Source organism: Pinus tabuliformis, chromosome 6 (assembly GCF_031772625.1).
Source record: "Pinus tabuliformis cultivar Carrire ecotype Pingquan chromosome 6, CPIR1, whole genome shotgun sequence".
NCBI lineage: Eukaryota > Viridiplantae > Streptophyta > Pinopsida > Pinales > Pinaceae > Pinus > Pinus tabuliformis.
This window is the reverse complement of record NC_142292.1, coordinates 339,333,472-339,353,644: the sequence shown is the minus strand read 5'-3', so window position 1 is coordinate 339,353,644 and position 20,173 is coordinate 339,333,472. Positions and strand designations below refer to the sequence as shown.

Sequence of the window (20,173 nt, the reverse complement as noted above, 5' to 3'; positions counted from 1 at the left end):
TTCAACCTCCAGGGCATCATTCCAGGCTTGACCTAAGGTAGGGGCAAGGGGATAGGGAGGCAGGCCCTATGTGGACCCAAAATGGAAATATGGACCCAGGTGGGAGAAATGATGAATGGGGGTATAATGAGTGGAAAGGGAGTAATATATGCGGATAAAGGAGCAGGACCACACACCCAAAGTTGGGGTTTCCCAAGTAGTACCACCCTAGAACAAAATGGTCAATAAAGGAGATCCCACAGGACTAAGATCCAAGGGTAACATCGAAAAGAGATCAAGGGGACAAGAGCACAAACTAAGCCCATCCTTTCCTCCAAATCCCCCCATCAATCCATACCCATAAGTATCCATGATAAGTAAACCCATTATTCAATTACTAAATGACAAGACATACCTTTAGATTCATGAGGCCCACCTTCAAACATATGAACAATACAAGTGGCTGAGGGATCACATGGCTGGCTTAGGTGGCAGATAAATGGCACAATGAGCTATTAGGAGGCTGCAAGGGGTTGCTGGCTACCGACTGAGGTTCATCATGGAGAAAAATTTCTCCTGGGGATATCACCCACGGAGTGGTGGGTAACAAGGCCCACTCACATCGGAATGGACGAGGTCTAATATCTCTTTAGACCTAGTTTCACGAACTCTAATGACCCTAGCATTATCAATACTAGAGTCTTTTTCCCAAACCAATACTTTTCCATCAACAAAACAATTCTTTCCCTTTTATCTTCTAAACAATAAAAAGTAAATTCCTTTTCAAACCTAGAACATATAGAATGCAACTTTGATCCATTATCTAGCTTCAATGATGTTGATCCCAGGCCTCTAACAACATAGTCATCAGTAAGAGAACTTGTAAGAACGGTCAAGAATCCTTCACTCTTGACCTTGTTGAACAAGTAGTGGATGACCTTCTTAATCCAACTTCCAACAGTGTTGAAAACCATTCTTATGTAGTGGATAATAGAGGGAGAATCCATGCCAACAAAGTGTTCTTCGACTCCTCCTGACCTTAGCTCTGATACCATGTTGGAAAATCAAAGTAATTATATTAAGGTTTGATTCTTCTTTCTTGATAATTACTTGTGAGTGTGTTGGCTTCTTTTACTTCTTTATTATCTTATCTTTCATCAAGCAATTACCATATTATGTGTGTATGAAGATCACAAAACAAGAGACACAAGATATAGGCACATGCCAGAGTAAAACCCCCCTCGAGGGGAAAACCTAGTCAAGACAATTCTTCTTTTCAATAGTATTCTTTGAGACTCTTCACCCTAGACCAAGACGAGATTTTCCCTCCACACCAAGTCAACCTCCCAGATCTTCGACCCCTTCTAGCAACTTCGACTAGGCAGTGGCTTCCGACAACAGGCAACTTCCGGTAACAATGAAACTTGGGAAACTTCGATCTCCCAATCCAGACCACGAAACAAAGAGAGAGAGGCACTCAAATTTCAATTTTTCCTTTCTCCTTAGACTTCCCCAAACTTGCATTCATTTCGGCTTCTCGACAACATACTTCGCACTCTTTCCTAGCTACAAGAGGACTTCACACTTTTTCCCAGCTGCAGGAGATTTCAAACTTGTGTGAGAGAATGATGCTTCAAATGAATTCGATGAGCTTGCTTGTATAGGCTCCATGTGAGGTCGAATAGGGTCCTTAGGTTGACTTGATCTTCTTCTAGGCCGACATGGTGTGGAGGTTACATAAATCATATTTGACTCAATACTTAATGTTTTTTACATGATTCAAAAGCCTAAGAAGGGTCTTTTTAAAAGTACAATGACTTTGTCGACTCAGAATAAATCCTAGAAGTCCTCAATGGGGACTTTAACCTAAAACATGGTGACCCAAGCATGAAACCCATGCTGTAATAAGTCACAATAATAATAATAATAATTCTTTTCTTTATTCTTTTGACAAGTACATTACATGATGACTCAAGTACATTAATGAAGACCGAACATAGTTACATTTTCCAACATATTGTACAATACAACCATGGGGGATAGGGATGGACAAGAAGGACTGAATACCAATGCCCTATTACATGTGCTAATCTGTGGGCAAACATAAATAACCAATTTGCTAGTGCAAGGGCAACAACAAATGGCCCAAGTATAGCAGCAAATGACGTAACTCATCCAAACCATAAACAGTCTAAGTGACAATGTTGCTAATGGATTCACTGTTGGTAATAGGATTAGCACTGAAGGGAGCAACAACCATAATCTTGGCCCCTTAAATACTTTTGCACAATCTAACGCTAGGGCAATCGATGGAAGTAATCATAGACCCTTACTTGATTTTTAGATAGTCAACCAACGTCAACCCAAGGAGCAACATAACGGAATGGAATCTTTAATGAGTACTTTCGAGAGTATGCAACACGAGAAGAAAATACACAAGCAACCATATATTTCCAAGAATACAACATCAAATACAAAATAGACCCAAGGGACAACATAATCAGGATTTGATGCACAAGGTAGGAAAACTACCCATCACCTCTTTTGATGGATCATCTAAATGCTCAGTAAGGGCTTGGGATACAGAAGTTGGATACATACGTTCAACTTAATCCCATGTTGGAAGAAGACGCTATGAAATTCGCCACATTACACCTTGAAGGGGAGGCACATGGATGGTGGTCCCATGGACTGGTCACACTGGCACTCCAACATAACCTCATATGTGGACTTCACTCGAAGATTTGATAGAGCATTTTGACCAAAAGGATCTTGATGGACATTTTAGAGAGCTAGCACAACTCAAGCAGACTGGGTTGTCAAACTCCTATATCTCAGAATTCCGGTAGCTAACAGTCACGGTGACAGATATTTCTGAACAAAGGTTGGTTATGCTCTTTGTAGAATGTCTAGCTGAACCATTGCACAAGTGGTTCAAGGCTTTCAAACCTGCCACATTGCTGGAGCCGATCACCAAGGCTCAAGATATGGAAGGTGTCGTGTTAATTTTGTAGCATCGGACATGTATTCTAATCTCGAATTTGGTCAGAGAGGCTTGGGAACACAAGAACCCCAAATTTTTTTTAAGGAGAAAACACCTATAGATGGCTCAATTAAGTTAATTAGTTGGTAATTAAATTTTTCCTAAGTCTAACTTAGGAAAAGTGATTAATTAACATGAATTAATTGAGAAAGGTGAGATTTCTCTAGAAACTCACGTGGATCAACTCAGAAATGATCTTAGCCGTTGATGAGGATTTAATCATGGCCATTGGCGAGCCAACGAGAGATTATAAGAGGAGGTCGATGGGGTTAGAGCTAGACACACTTGGTGAGTGAGTCCCTTGGGTAGATTGAGCTATCTTGTTGTCACGTTCAGTGCAGGAAGAAGAGTTTGAGCTAGAGAAGGGAAGCAAAAGTGAGAGGGAGTAGCAGAGTCATTTTTAGCAGAGTTTCTCAGCCGCAGAACAAAAGTCGCTAGGAGGCCGAATTATTTTTGCAGGGAGGCCGAGCCGCCAGTGCGAGCAGCCAAGAACCCCAGTTCGAAGTGCCAAAATGTGATTATTTCAGTTGCTGGAGCTCGAGAGATCACCCGAAAGGTAGAATGAGTCACTTCCAGGGCCAGAGGGAGGCATGACGACTCATCCAGAGGCAACCAACAGGCAGTGTGAATTATCTTGGCTAAGCGGTGCATATTTTTGGCTAGTGCGAGCAGGGCCAAAGGGGTTGAGTTTGGTAGTAGAAGGGAGGAATTTCCTCCAAATAATTTTGGCAGTATAATTTTGTTGGAGGGTAGCCAGATTAACATCCAGAGTTGTACTCAGAATTTTGCTGCTACATATTAATAATAAAACCTCATCCGCTGCACCAGTTTTCCCATATTGAGTTTTTCTGAGACTATTGTCCAAAAATAACTGTCAAATTTCTATTGTGTGTGTGCATTATTTCTCAGTTCCTATTTTTGCTTCCGTAGTATTTTTTTATGGTGAAGAAATTGCAGTGTGAATTATTCGTTGTTTGCCATAACAAATAAACTGCTTAATAATTAACCAGTTAGAAGAATAATTTCTAGTTGCTGCATTTCAAGGAATTTGCACATGGTATTAGAGAAGAATTGATCAGATCGAAGGCTCAGAGGCAGAAGGAAGAAACCGTCCAGATTTAGAGGAAGTTTGCCTGTTCGATTTCCAGAATTGCATAGAGCCAGCGGCCAACCAGTCAATTCGAGTCGCTGGGCAGAGGGTTCGATTTTCCAGTGGCAGGGTGCAGGAAAAGTTCAAATTGCCCAGGAGCAATTCCAACAGGTAGTAGGTGAGCAGATCAACATTTTTGCAGAGCCAATTCTTTATCTGGGCACAATTGGTTTGCAACAATGATTGCAGTAGTAGATCAATGCCAGATGGAAGAGAAAAACGCACAAAATTATACTCAGGATGTCTTCAGTAAATTCTTCAGAATTCTCTAGTATGGACATGGACAAATTTGATATTTAGGGGGCTACAGAATTGTCGTCTAGATTAGAGGACGAATTTGCTTGCTTAACTAGCTTAACTTCATAGGGAGTATGGTATATAGATAGTGGAGTGTCAACTCACATGGCAGGAGCTAGGGAATATTTCTCCAGCTATAATGAGGAGAAAATGGATTTCCTGATAACAATGGGACACGGGACAAAATGCACCCCAGTTGGGAGAGGTACCATTGATATAGACAGGGAGTCAGGAGCAAGCACTAGTGTTACAGATGTATTGCATGTGCCAGGATTGGGTGTGAACTTGATTTCAATATTCTAGTCATAGGATAAGGGATATGATGTCCATTTTGTAGGGAAGAAGATGTTCATTAAACAACAAAACTGGAACAGGGTGAATTAGATTGGGGTACGAAGAAACAAATTGTACAAGATGCAGTTTGACTCTTCAATGGCGCTAGTGAGCAGTAGCAGTGATAGTGGGAAAGACCTGAGAGATGCCATAGTTCATTGGAGCTCCAATGAACTCCTCTGCATAGGAGGATGGGACTTTTACATCAGGGGGTAGTTAAGATGCTTAGGGAGATAGTAACATGTATTCCTGAACTAGGTGCGGAACACGATGATGTGTGCAAAGGGTGTGTGCTTGGGAAATATGCCAAGGCAACATTCCTAAGAAGTGACAACAAATCAAATGGTGTGTTACAACTTATACGTTCAAACATTTGTGGCCCAATGTCCACTAGATCTCTCGGAGGGTATAAGTACCTTGTTACCTTCATTTATGACCATTTGATGAAAACCTGGATTTGTTTCCTAAAGACCAAGGATGAGGTCTTCGATCGCTTCAAGGAGTTTAAGGCTCTAGTGGAGAATGCGACAAGGAAAAAGATCAAGGTGCTTCACTCAGATAACGGAGATGAGTACACAGATAGTGACTTCACAGGTTTCTGTGTGAGGGAGGGCATCAGGAGGGAGTGGACAACTCCATACAATCCACAGTAGAATGGGGTAGCTGTTGAGAATTCAATAGGGCAATGTATACGATAATTCTCTTAAACTGATAACTGTTTGTGTTAGCTTTTTACTTATTAGCTTTGATCTTTCTTATTTCAATGTGCAATACATCAAACAACTACCAAAACAGTAAGAACAATGACACAATATGTAGGCTACAAGCTAGGGCCAAAACCCCTCCTCTTGAGGGGAAAATCCGTAAAATCTCTTCTTATCTTTCAGATCTTTCAATTGACGAATACCATGACCTAGACTCAGACAAATACCCTCCAAGATCAAGTCTTCCTTGGCCTCTTGCTGCAATATCTTCGACCTCCCAGTAAATCCGAAATTCTACCCCCAACAACTGCTGCTGCTTCTCTAGGAGACTTTGATCTCCCTCTAACTACTCTTCCCTTGACCTCGCTTGCCTTGATTTGAAACCCTAAGAGACCTTCGCTTGCCTTCTTGCTCTTCTTGCTTTAAAATTGAACCTTAGACTTGCCCAATACAAAAATCCTAACTTCGCACTCCTAGAAGAAAGTAGAGAGACCTTAAACACTTCGATTTTTCATGTCCTTCTTTGTCCTTCTACTGCTGCCTTCTTTGTATGAGTGATGAGTGCATAAATGATCCAAATGGAGGACAAGTTCCTCTTATATATAGGCTTCCTTCAAAGGTGGACACGACTCTTCATGTAGGCCAACTTGACAGCTTATGTAGGCCGACTTGATCTTGGAGGTAATTTGACATTTTCATGACAAAATAATTTTTCTTTTACAATTACAATGTGCCCATAGGGTCTCCCATATATGACAATGACTCTTATACCTAGGACAAACCCTAGAAGCACTCAATGGTTACTTGACCTATAAAATAAAAGAACTTCAGCATGAAACCCATGCTCCAATAATAATAATAATTTCTTTTTCATTTTATATATACAAGAATACATTTCATACTAATGGAGACCGAACCTAGTTACACATTTTTCAACAGTAGCAGAGCGGAAGAACGGGTCTATAGTTGGGTCTGCAAACGCGATGTTATATGACCAGGATCTCCCTAGGTTCCTATGGGCAAGGGCATGTAATACGACAATGTATATTTAGAACAGGGTTCCTCACAGGGCGTTGGGGAAGACAACACTAGAAGAAGTCTTCTCGTGGAAGAAGCGAGGAGTCAGTCACTTCGGGATCCTTGGTAGCATAGCTTATTGCCATGTACCAAATGAGAAGTGCACCAAATTAGATCAGATTGCAGAGAGGGGTTATTTCGTTGGGTATAGCGAAACCTCTAAGGCATACAAGATCTATGTTCCTAGCGGCAGGAGGATTATAGTGCGATGAGATGTGAAGTCTATGGAGGACATAGCCTTCAACAAATCTCGCGAGATGCAAATAGGTGACCAGAGTGAGCCAATAGAAGCTCCATTGGTCCAGCAGCAGGGGCAATTACTAGGACCCCCGCAAGGACAGTCACAGGGATCTAGTACAATTACTAGTACCAACATATCCTTAGGTGCAGGAGATCTAGTGAGTTTGCAGTAGACATAGCAGCAAAGGCAAAATGAGTAGCTGGTTGATCCTTCCACCGCTAGTGGTCAAACCAGCAGGGAAGTTTTTCAAACATCGAGAGATGCCGAGGAGTTCATTGGAGCTCCAAGGATGAACAAGAAAGAACGCAGATAGCCAAACAAGTACCAAGCATTGGTGGCACAGGTTGAAGAACCTTCTAGCTATCAAGACGCCGCATAACATCAGGTGTGGATAGATGCCATAGTAGAGGAGTATAGTTCTATCATGACGAATGATGGTTTGGAAATAGTGCCAAGGTCTGAGGGTAGGTCAGTTGTGGGCTCTCGATGGATCTACAAGATCAAGTACGCTGAAAACGACAACATGGAGAAGTACAAGGCCAGGTTCGTGGCAAAGGGGTATGCATAGAAAGAAGGGATATACTATGAGGAGACCTTCGCCCTAGTTGCCAGATATACTTCTGTACGGTCAGTTATATCCCTAACACTGCAGATGGGATGGTAGATTCACTAGATGGATGTCAAGGCAACTTTCTTGAATGGGGTGATAGAGGAAGAAGTGTATATAGAACAACTAGAGGGCTTCGAGACACATGAGAGGGGCACGCATGTGTGCAGATTGAAGAAAGATCTATACAGAAGATGGGATTCGTCAAGAGATGCAAATCCCAACCTTTACTATTTGATGGTAGAGGGTGAGCCACTCATCCTAGTGTTTTATGTGGATGACCTCTTTTTGACTAGATCATTAGGGCTCATAGAAACCTGGCAGCATACTTTGACATGAAGAATTTGGGGCTGATGCATTACTTCCTTGGATTGGAAGTATGGTAGAAGGACAAGGAGATTTTCCTTGGGCAAGGGAGATATGGTACAAGGATTTCGAAGAGATTCGAGATGCAGGATTATAGACGCATGTCTATGCCTATGCTCACAAACTGGAGGAAGATTGATGCATCAAGGGATGAGGACGTTGACCTCACCTTGTATAGACAACTTATTGGTTTCCTCATGTATTTGGTCAACACTAGGCTAGATATCTGCTTTGCAGTCAACACTCTCAATCAGTATATGGTGGGTTTGAAGAGAGTGCATTGGACAACAATGAGGCATATTCTGAAGTATTTGCGCGACATCGTCTAGTAAGGACTGAGACATACTCGAGGTTATGGTGTCAGAATGTGTGGATTCACAAATGCAGATTGGGCAGGTAGTTTAGTGGACAAAAATAACACTTCAGGGTGTTTCTTCAGTGTTGGATTAGGGATGGTTTCTTGGTGTAGCAGGAAGTAGAAGCCAATAGCACTGAGCTTTGCAGAAGTAGAGTACATGGCAACTAGTACAACCACGTGCGAAGCTATATGGCTTCAGAAGTTGTTGGTGAGCTTGTTTAGTTAGAGGATGGAGGCGACCAATATCTACTGTGATAATTAGAGTTGCATTAGGCTCTTTAAGAATCTGGCGTTTCATGATAGGTCGAAACACAGATATCCGATATCACTTCATCAGAGATTGTGTGTAGAGTGGTGTAGTCCAGTTACAACATGTTCCCACAGAAGAGCAGGTTGCAGATATACTCACGAAAGCTCTAGGGAGAGCCAAGTCGTATATTTCATAGAACATATGGGTATAGTGGAGAACCCTTTTTAGTAGCAGGGACGATATTCAATATTTTGGATTTCAGTGGTAGGAGTTGCAACGACGACAACATGAGATTAGTTGCAGTGCAGTAGCAGAGTTGGTAGTAGTACAATTGTACTGTGCAGTGTCAGCAGCAGCACAAATGCAGGGTGGTTCAGCTACAACTGTGGTAGATGAATCAAAGTTAGAGTAGTGGCTGGTGGACAATGACAGATTGTCACAATTGTTAGACATTAGCAGTGTGTATGGGAGGAGATGTTATGAGATAGAGAGAACACCTTCCTCGCTAAGAGGGAGTGTTAATTTTGTAGCATCAGACGAGTGTTCTAGTCTCGACTTTGGTTAGGGAGGCTTATGAACACAAGAACTTCAGAACCCAGCGTTTTAGGATAAAACACCTAGAGATGGCGCAATTAAGTTAATTAATCGGTAATTAAATATTTTCTAAGTCTAACTTAGGATAAGTGTTAATTAACAAAAATTAATTAAGAAAGGTGAGATTTCTCTAGAAACTCAAATGGATCAACTAAGAAATGATCTTAGACTTTGATGAAAACTTAATCACGGCTGTTGGTGAGCCAAAAAGAGATTATAAGAGGAGGTTGATGGGGTTGGAGCTAGACACACTTGGTGAGCGAGTCCCTTGGGCAGATCGAGCTATCCAATTGTCATGTTCAGTGCAAGAAGAAGAGTTTGAGCCAGAGAAGGGAAGCATAAGTGAGGGAGAAACGTAGTTTTTCCAGCAGAGTTTCTCAGCAACAGAACAATAGTCGCTGGGAGGCTGAATTATTTCTACAGTGAGGCTGAGCAGCCAGTGCAAGTAGTCAAAAACCTAGTTCGAAGTGCTGGAAAGTGATTGTTTTAGTTGCTGGAGCTCGGGAGATCACTCGAAAGGCAGAGCGAGTTACTTCCAGGGCCAAAGGGAGGCAGGGTGATTCATCCATAGGTAGCTAGCAGGTAGTGCGAATTATCCGGGCCAAGCAGTGCGCATTTCTTGCCGGTGCGAGTTGCCGGGAGGAAGTGCAAGCCGAGTCAAAGGGGCCGAGTTTGGTAGCATAAGGGAGGAATTTCCTCCAAATAATTTTGGTAGTATAATTTTTCTAGAGGATAGCAAGATTGGCATCCAGTTGTACTCAAAATTTGCTGTTTCATATTAATAATAAAATCGTCATCTGCTGCACCAGTTTTCCCACATTGGGTTTTTTCAGGACAATTGTCCAAAAATAACTATGTTAAGTCTCTATTGTGTGTGTGCATTATTTTATTTGTTCCTATTTTTGCTTCCACAATATTTTTTATGGTGAAGAAATTGCAGTGTGAATTATTAGTTGCTTGTCGTAGCAAATAAGCTGCTTAATAATTAACTAATTAGAAGAATAATTTCCATTTGCTACATTTCAAGGAATTTTCACATGCAACACCAAAAGTGAATACTTCACCCATACCACAAATCCCTCCGAAGGACAAGGATAAGAAGACATCTCAGAAAGACGAAACCAAGAAGGATCGTTTGGATGAAGAAACTCGAAATGAGGTTAGAAGAAAGAAGCTCTGTATCACTTGCAAAGAGCAGTCATCGATGTTTGGGAAAGGGAATGATTCAATACATTAAAGTAGTGTCTGATAGTGACAATGAAAATAACACGACATCAACACTAAACAAGGAGCCTAGCATCTCTGAAGAAGTACCGCCCCTGGAAGAGGCTAAGGGAGACATGAAGCCATGCCCAATAATTGAAGGAGGTACTATCGCCACCCTTTCAAGAATCCCTAAATATCACACCTTCAAAATCAAGGGTGTCATACAAGGACAACGAATCATAGCATTGATTGATGGTAGAGCAACACACAACTTCATTGATGCAATTGTGGTGGTAAGGAGAGGAATCCCTACCTAGGAATTTGAAGGTTTCAAGTGAGGGCAACTGATGGGTATAATTTGACATGGACATAAGTAGTTCCACGTTTGAGCTTCACATTAGGTCATTATACACTTGTTGATGATTTTTATGTGATAGAATTGGTAGAAACTAATATGGTGTTGGGAGGAAAATGGTTGTACTTGCTAGGAAGATTTGTAATGAACTACGAAGTGATGGAAATGGAATTTCGAGACCCAAATAGTAGCAAGGTAGTTTTAAGAGGCATGACCAATGGTGGCCTTCGAGTTGTAACAACCAAGCAAATGGAGGTCATACCTAAGTAGGATGAGGTAATTTGCATGGAAACTCATAGAAGTGCAAGCCCTAGATCGTCAAGTAACAAATTACAAGCTTATGAGATGGAACGCAAAAAGGACGTTGGACTTGACATATGCATATGCATGAGAGATTGGAGAGCCCATCCCTTAGTAGAGTACTCCAAAAATAAGGCTGCTTGCAAATTGATGGATGGTCTCATCCATGATGACAGGTACAAGGTAGAAGATGGGATCATTTTCTATGAAGGCCAAATATATTTTGTTCCCGAATTTACACTCAGGAAAGGGCTCCTTAGGACCACACATAGCCGACCAAGTGAAGTCACATTGGAGTCTTACCCTCAATCCAAGGATTACACCAATATGGAACAAATATTTGGTGAAAGCAGGTTAAAGATTGATGACAAGGAACACAAAGAAGATCATATTCCAGCAACAAATTCCCCTAAAGTCCATGATAGTTTTATAAAAGAGGGGGACACAAGATGTATTGACTATAAGAAACACTGTAAAAAGCGTGGAAAAAGGTCTGTTATATATGGTTGTGTTCTAAAGAAAATTTTGGTTTACAAGCCATCTTTTAGCTCTAAATTTGAAGATTCAAGGAATTTTGGATGGAATCTTAACGAACCAATCACATTTGATTGAAAGAAGCTCTTGGAAAAAATGATTAATGAAATAACGAGATTGAATGGAGTGTACAAAAGAATTCCATCGAATTTTGGTGAGATGTTGGAAGGGGAGGCAAAGTTTGTTGAACAACATAAAGTTGAGGTATTACAGGCTGATGGTACACCAAAACACTGTACAACTAACCATATTTTAATTGCAACAAGTAGTCGAGTTCAGGGTTGCGGGGGAGCACCCCTCTCCCCCTCCAACCTGCTCCCAAAGCACGCTCCCTTAAAAATGTTCGTTCCCTAGTTTTTCGGGAGCGAACTAGGGAGCGGTCAGGGAGAGTTCGTTCTTTGACCGCTCCTGGAGCAAATTTTTTAAGGCAGGAGCAGTGGAGGAGTGATTGTTCCTGACCGCTCATGCCTTAAAAAATTCACTCCTTGTGGGCAAAATTGGCGGGCCACGCCGCAGGCAAGGAAGGGAGGGGGAGGGCCAAAAGAAATAAAAGGCCCTCCTCCCCTCCCATAATTCACCATTTGCATATTGAGAGAGCAAGAAAGGGCTTTTAGAATTGGAGCTTGAGTTGAGGAGGAAGATTGAGACAAAGATTGAGAGGATTGCTTGGGAGCTTGAGGAACTTGCAAAGGAGATTGGAGCTTGGGATTGAAGGCCAAAGAGGTAGGATCTTTACTCTAATCTATCATTTGTGTATTTTATATGTTCATTGTTAAATGAAAATGTTCTCTTCTCTCTTTCTCATTCCCATTCCTCCATTTTATTGTAGGCAAGAAACTATAACTCCGCCAAAGTTCAAAGAATCAAAACTTCAAACATCATGGCTATATGGCTTGGCATTCTCCTGATGTTGGTTCCTTTTTCGTTATTATGGTGTTGGAGAGTGGAAGGAGGGTTGATCATGATGAAGAGAATGAAGAAGTGTGTAGTGGTGGATTTGAAAACCTTGGAGAGGAGTGAGTACCTTGGTGAGGAGGCAGAGGAGAGTGGAGATGATGAGGGCACAAAAACGAAAGCAAACCAAACCCCATTGTGGAAATATGTTTTTAGGCCTGAAGTAGGGAAAGGAGGTGGAACCACTAAATTTACATGCCTCCATTTTAAAAACACTTACACAGGTTCAAACACCTGTGCTAGAAAGCATTTTTGTGGGAAAATCCCATGGGATGGAAAAAAGAAAGTAGGAATCAAAACTTGTGTAAGTGTGACAACGCAACAAAGAGCCAAATACATAACGGAAGAGGAGGAAGCCCAATATAAATCTAAAAGATCAAAGGGTGACTTTGAGCATGATAGCCCACAATCACATAGACAAAGAACTCCATCAACATCCTCCCATGGTAGTGGATATGGAGGCATAGGAACAGGCATCCCTTTAAGGCGTAGAACCATATCAAGTTTCCTTGATGAAGGGTGTAGGAATGATGTGGATTAAAATTTTTACCGGTTTCTCTATGCATGCAGAATGCCATTCAATGTTCTTCGCTCACCGTATTGGCATGAAATGGTATTTGCCATTAATGATGCCCCCAAAGGATACAAGAGCCTTGGGTATGACGGGGCTAGAATTGTGGGGCGTGATCATGAAAAAGCAAAAATACCACATGCTTTGGGTACAAAGACAAATTCTTTGAATGAGCATGGGGTATGCATTATATCTGATGGATGGACAAATGTAAAAAGGGAAGCCATTAGTGGTGTAGTCTTCCTTTCAGCATATGATTACTTAGAAAATTTTAAGACCGCCATCAACATTGTAGAACCGTTACTTCAAACAATTGAATGTATTGGCCCATACAATCTCATCCAAGTCATCATTGATAATGCTTCTAATTGTAAGGTAACGAGAGCAATTATTGAGGATAGATACCCCAAGATATTTTGGTCTAGGTGTTTTTTTCACACAATGAACCTTTTGGTGCATGATATTATTAAGAACAAACACCCTCAATACAATTGAATTGGTGATTTGTATAAGAGAGGCAAAAAAATGACAAAATTGATTACAAATCATAGCAATACCCATGGGCTTTTCCACAGTCACTCAAGTTTGGCGCTGTTGAAGATTGCGAAGACTAGATTTGCTATCTATTACCTCACCTTCAGGTGCCTTTTGAAGGTAAGAGAGTCATTGGCTAGCATGGTATCAAGTCAACACTGGCAGGTATTAAAGGACAGGGCTCCAATCGCAGTTGACAAGCAAGGTTTTGAATAGGTGGAGGACACTGCTCTTGATGGTCTGTTTTGGGCACGTGTGAGGGAAGTTTTGCAATTCACCAAGCCCATTTATAACATGATTTGTTTTGCAGATATAGATGAACTAGTGATTGGGGAGGTGTATGAGCAGATGGATAACATGTTGGGTCAAATAAAAGGTATTGTTCAGGAAAAAGATCCCAACTTGTATGATATTATTCACAATTTTGTGTGTGCACAGTGGAATAAACTTAATGTTCCACTACATGTCTTGGTGTATATCCTTATGCCAAAATACTACTCTCCAACTTGGTTGGGCAAACTTGCACCTGGGGGTGGGGTTATGTCCAAACCCCATACGAATCCAAAGGTATAAGAGGGATATATGAAAGCATTAGACAAGCTGGTTCTTGACAGGGAGGAGTGTGTTGTGCTAATCTACGTCTTGAATTAGGCAGATACTTCACTAGCACTGGAGTGTTTGATTCTTTGCATGCAATGGAAGATAGGGACAAACTTGATGCTATCACATGGTGGGACACATATGGTGGGCAGGGACTTTTGTCAAAATTGGTAAAAAAAGTGCACTCATAGGTTGTAAATACTTCTTTTGCAAGACTGCAGAGAGGTGTTGAAGCACCTATAACTTCATCCATAATGTGAGAAGAAACAAACTCAATGAAAACCAAGCAGAAAGCTTGGTTTATGTGCACTACAACTTGAGGTTGTTGAGTCATTATTGTGATTGGGCTCGTGAGGATACATCATATACAACTTGGGACAACAACCCAGAGGAAGATAATTTGGAGGATGGTGCTCTACATCTAGAAGAATTGCAAACAAAGCTTTTGAAAGATGATGATGAAGCAACACTAGCCATGCCACCCCCACCATCCAGTAGCAGTGCTTGAGTTCCAACATCTTTGCCTTTGCTGCCGCCACCTCCATCTACATCCTCACGTGGAGGGCATGTGGCTTCTGGTTCTGGTCGTCTGACTACGCGAGAGGAGACTCCCAATAGACCACCACGACCTTCTTAGAAATTAGACATTTGTCATTTGTCGTGGCAAGAGGCCCAAGCATTAACAATAGATAATGGATTTACTTGTCTTTTCTAGTTTCTAAAAGTTTTTATAACTATTGACTCTTTCATAGTTATTATGATATTTTTTGTAAACAATATATGACAATTTAAGTTTGAAGTTTGAAGTTGGCAATTACAACTCATTAGTAATGAAGTATGAATATATTATAGGATGCTTCATGAAAGTTGAAAGTTGAAACATTTCATGTCATGTTAGATATTCTTTGTTGTAATGGCTAAAATACAACTTTAGTGATCAATGATGATAAATGTTATATATTGAATTCTGAAAGCTTGAAACTTTAAGATTGATGAATCACGAGACTCGATATGTTATATGTTACTAACTTGTGGACGTGGTTGATGAGGATTATAACTGCTAGATAATTGATGTTATATGGTTCAATCCATGTTTTTATGTTTTTTTATATCTAATTCATCATTCTACATGCTTTTGTTGACATATATGCATCAAAATATATAAAAATATATATTATATAAAAATTCGCTCTTGATTCGTTGCCAAATCGAGAGCTTTTCAAAATGTCGCTCCCCGCTTTCGCTCCCCGCTTTCGCTCCCGCTCCCAAGTAACCTTGGTCGAGTTGCATGCCTAAATGTCCCTGGAAAGGAGTTATCAATAACTTAAGATGAGACAGTGAGTCTGGAAGAGCTATCAAAACGAGCTGCAATATTTGGTGGAGGATACAGAGTTGTTGAATTTTCAACCATTTGGAACGGGATGGGTGCCAAAGTACATCTATCCAATAGAAGCAAACTTCCTCTAAGAGGTTTTCATGATGAAGTGCAAGTTGTTGTGGCTAGGAACCTTTAAAGTAGGGGTTTTAATTAACACCCAAATACAAACTTGGCAAAGTTGGTAAAAACAAAAAGGGGATTAAGATCTATACGAATCGGGGTAATGAATTGACAATAGATGTTGTGTTGTTTGTTGTTGGTAGAAAGACTAACACAAATAGGATCAACCTTGATGCAATTGGTGCTGAGTATGATAATTTAGGTGTTGTGAAGGTTGATGAGTACTCTTGAAGCACAATTCCAAATATATGGGCAGTTGGAGATGTGACAAATCAGATTAACCTTACACCTGTGGCACTAATGGATGGTACTTGCTTTGCTTACTCTAGTGAAAGTAGCAGATATGGCATGATGACATCCCTCACCAACATTTTAATTACTGGGCTACAAAAACTAAAGAAGGGTGCTATAAAAATTATAGAGGAGTTCTCATTCTTGGAGATAGAATAGCAAATTTTGCAGCACCCAGGTCTATCATTGCTTGGGGACAAGCAATGTCGGGAGGGGGTGTTGAAATATGTAACTAGGTTTGGTCTTCATAAATATGAAATGTACTCTTGATTTTTTTATATTGTAAAAAGAAAAGAAAAATTATTATTAATATTTTTAGCATGGGTTTCATGTTCAAGGGCATTTTATTTATAGGTCAAGCACCCATTGAGTGGTTCTAGGGTTTGTCATGAAGTCAAGAGGTCAATAGAGTCATTGTCGTATGAAGAAGACCCCATTGTGCATCTTGTAACGTGTCAAAATAATTATTTTTGTGTATAAAGTGTCAAAATACCCCTCTAAGACCAATTCAATCTAGTAGCTAAGATGTTGGCTTCATTAGAGCATGTCGTCCTCTTTGGAAGCCTATATATAGTATGGAGCTCAACTTCCTATGGACATTCATTCATCTCTCATTATTCAAGCGAAGAAGAGGCAGAAGAAAGGCTAGCGAAGGAGGAAAGAAGGAAGAAGGACGAAGTTTTGGGTTGATTTTGTCTCTATCTCTCTCACATGTGCGAAGGTCAAGCTAGGGTTTTGCAACATCAAGATCGAAGTTTCAAGGTTGTAGAAAGAAGGTCGAAATTGGTGGAAGAAAGGCCTATTAGGTCACCTTCTAGCCCTAGAAGAGGAAGCAACCCAAGCGAAGGAGCAAGGAAGCCTTGGAAGCCCTAAATTCTCCAACACGTGTGGAAGCAGTAGCAGTTGTAGGCCTGAAAATTTCAAACCTGCAGTGGAGGCCGAAATTCTGTAGCTGGGGGTCGAAGTTGTGCTAGTGGAAGAGATTTGACTGGGTTTGACTTGGATTAAAGAATCACATTATTAAGAAGGTCTGGCTTGGTCTTGGTCTAGAGGCCTTGGAATTTGTAATTTGATGAATCTATAAGAAGAGAAGAGATTTGTGGGTTTTCCTCTCAAGAGGAGAGGTTTTGGCTCTGGCTTGCATCCTACATTCTATGTTCTTGTGTACTATTGAGCTTCTTGTTTTGGTAGGTGCTTGATGATAAGGACGACATAATAATAAGTGAAGAAGCTAGTAATCAAGAAAAGTAAAAATCCATCACAAGCAGTTATCAAGTCTAAGAGAAATCACCCTAATTGTAGCCCTATTGATTTCTCAACGGGGGGGGGGGGGGGGGGGGATTACTTAATGGCTCAAGGGAGGACAAAGTAGCCTATCTAACCCAATAGGCTATAGTCGTTGATAAAGGAGGAAACTCATTATCCAATGTTTTGTTTGGGGCAATATTGGGTAAATTTTGGGGTAGTTGGGGCAAAAACCCAAATTTGGGGTTGCACTTTTAACCCCTCACATTAATTTAAGGATAAGAGCCCCCACAAGGAAATCTATAAATATACGAGAGTTAGAATTATTTTCTCATCATTGATTGGATTGAATTGTCTTTGTAGTTTTTGAGCTAGAGGCTCAAAGGTTTTTAAGACCTTTTCTTCTTGATTAGTTTCGGTTGAGGTGATCACACCCTAGCTAACCCCTATCTAGTGTCGGTGGAGGTGAGCCCACCCTATCTAGTCACCCTTTTTCTCTTTGCCCCATTCAATGTATTCTCTTGAAGTAACTTGGATCAGTTCTAGGCCAAGAAGCAACTCTGTGGTATTTTTGTGGCCAGTGAAATTGTCTAGGCAGCGAAGTTACCTCCATAGACGTCCCGTGGTCTTCTATACCCTTGTTTAAGACAACGAAGGGGATTTCTAGGAATTATTGGATTACAGAGACAACCTTGTGACATTCTGTTTCATTGTTGAGATTCTGATTCAAGGTAGAAGGGTGCTTTGAAGCTAGGAATTCCAGAGGAAAAAAGGCAGCGAATACGTCTCAACAATCTAAACATTCGGTCAAATCAAGAGGATTTGGGTGGTAGGTTGCAATGTGAAGTCAAAAGCAATTCAACGCACTAGTCTGTCAAGTGATGGGTCTGTGTAGGACTTTGGATGGCAATTTAGGGCATTGTAGCTCTTAATAGGCAAAAACTAAGTTGAAGAGTCTGTAAGTTTGATCATAGTAATTATATGACTGCACTGTCACTGTTACAGAGGCAGTTGTTGTGTTTGATAGACAATTATTATTGGGAACTCAAGCTGTTGGTATCGCATGCGCTAGTGGCAGATTGCTATAGCTGATTAATATTGCTAACAAGAGGTCATTAAAGTGGAATTAGTGATAAGCTGTTGAAGTCTTCATACTATCTAAATTGCTATCTATCTATTGGTGCATTTAATTGACATTGGAAAAATTGTGGGTAACACTATGTTATTAGTGCAATGAATCCCATGTTTTGAAACCCTATGGGAAAAAGATTACCTTGGGACATTACAAGCCCCTTGTGCACTGGAAGAAACACGCCCTTCATCTAGGCCTTATAGCCCCCTATGCAAGCTTCAAGCTGGGTTTCTGCCTCCTCACAAATTTTGGCCTCCTCTCTCCAATATCTCCGCCGCTTTGAATTTTCTCACTGGAATCTCTTTGCTACAACTTTCCTCCTTCTTGGCCTTGAGTCTCTCACACACTCTTCAAAAAATCGCTCTTCCAATGAAATCGCCGTGTCTTCATCCTTTCCCTTAGCTCTTCCAATGATTTCTCATTGAGCTAGATCCCTAATCTCCTAAGTGATCGATGGTTAGGATTAGATCATGAGCCTCACTTGAGATCAACAATAGAAATTAAATCTAACTCACTAATTCACTTTTTAGTAGAAATCCCAATAGCCATGGCCCAACATTAATTAATAAATTAATAAATGTGCTTTTCCTAAGTTAGACTTAGGAAAGAATCATAAAATTCAGATTTCAACAATCTTACACAAATCTCAAATTATCATATTGTCATCATACATCAAAGATTTTTACTTCTATTAAGGTTCAACGCCAACACCCTAGAATTTTCATTTTCACAATCTCAATAGATCTCAGATTGTTATATACACATACTAGAGAATTTCACTACTACTAGGGTTTAGCTGCAAAACCCTAGATTTCCAAATATCATCATCCTAGAATTTCAGACAAGGACTTCTATTTATGACCATCAATAACCAGGTCAACACACATATCTAGGAATTCATAATCATTCATAAGCATATCATATGTTTGACAACATTAATATATCTGACCTAGACCAAGCTAGGGTTTCGACCAAAAGGACATATCTATATATACCTAGGGTTTCATCATCATGCAAAGACATTTCATATCATGTGTTAGTCAAACCCAACTTCACAAATATCAATAGAAGTTAGACATACCAAACTTGATTAGACTAGGGTTTGATCAGACAAACACACCAATACCAAGGAAATCATTTCTAAGACATTATAAAGGTCATGCTTACACATTCCACCAAACCCTAATGAGTTAGGGTTTCAATGTAGAAACATAGCAAACCCAACATTACCAAAACTTCAAAGGTTTGGGATTTTAGACCTTATTATTCAACCCTAACAAGTTAGGTTTTCCTGATCACACCAAAATCTCAAACATGACAGCATCAATAAACTTCAGACAACATTTCACAATATCCCTAAGCAGTTTAGGGTTTCAAACATTCATATTAGCATACCCTTAGGTTAGGGTTTTCCGGAACCTGTCTAGGGTTCTATAAAATCAGTTAAGAATATGAGTGGGGTGGGTAGAGTTATCAAGAGATGAAACACCCAGAATAAGAATCATTACCATTCAATATAACTAGACATAACAATGTTAGTAATAGATTGTTAAATGAATAATCCTTTCAATGTAAAGAAATCAATGTATTTAAAGCATACCTTTGTTTCTTGGCTAACCATGTCTTGGGTAGCTCTCTTCAAACTCTTTGAGGATAGAGCAGACGTTTTTCTTAAAGTTGGTTCCTTGTGCTAGTATTATCATGTCAGATCCTTGATATATCTCTACAAGCAGCATTATATTCTACTTCATTGTTTCAATCTTACATATATCAATAACCATAGCAATGCCTTAGCTCTTATAGTACTTCGACCATATATTACTTGAGCCTGAATTCTCCTTATGACCATGACAGGTACCATTGTAGTGATACTTCTTATGATAGGCATCACTGTAGTTTTACCAAGACTTATTCTCTGTGATAGGCACCACTGTAACAATACTGAAATGTATTC

At 40.3% G+C, this 20,173-nt stretch overlaps 1 protein-coding gene and 1 pseudogene across 5 annotated transcripts in view; both read left to right on the top strand.

Moving 5' to 3' along the window:
* LOC149258682 (Exostosin family protein) overlaps positions 1–20,173 on the top strand; it is a 229,042-nt gene that overhangs the window by 165,250 nt on the left and 43,619 nt on the right. The window lies entirely within an intron of this gene.
* On the top strand, positions 11,188–16,001 carry LOC149258683 (glutathione reductase, cytosolic pseudogene; annotated as a pseudogene).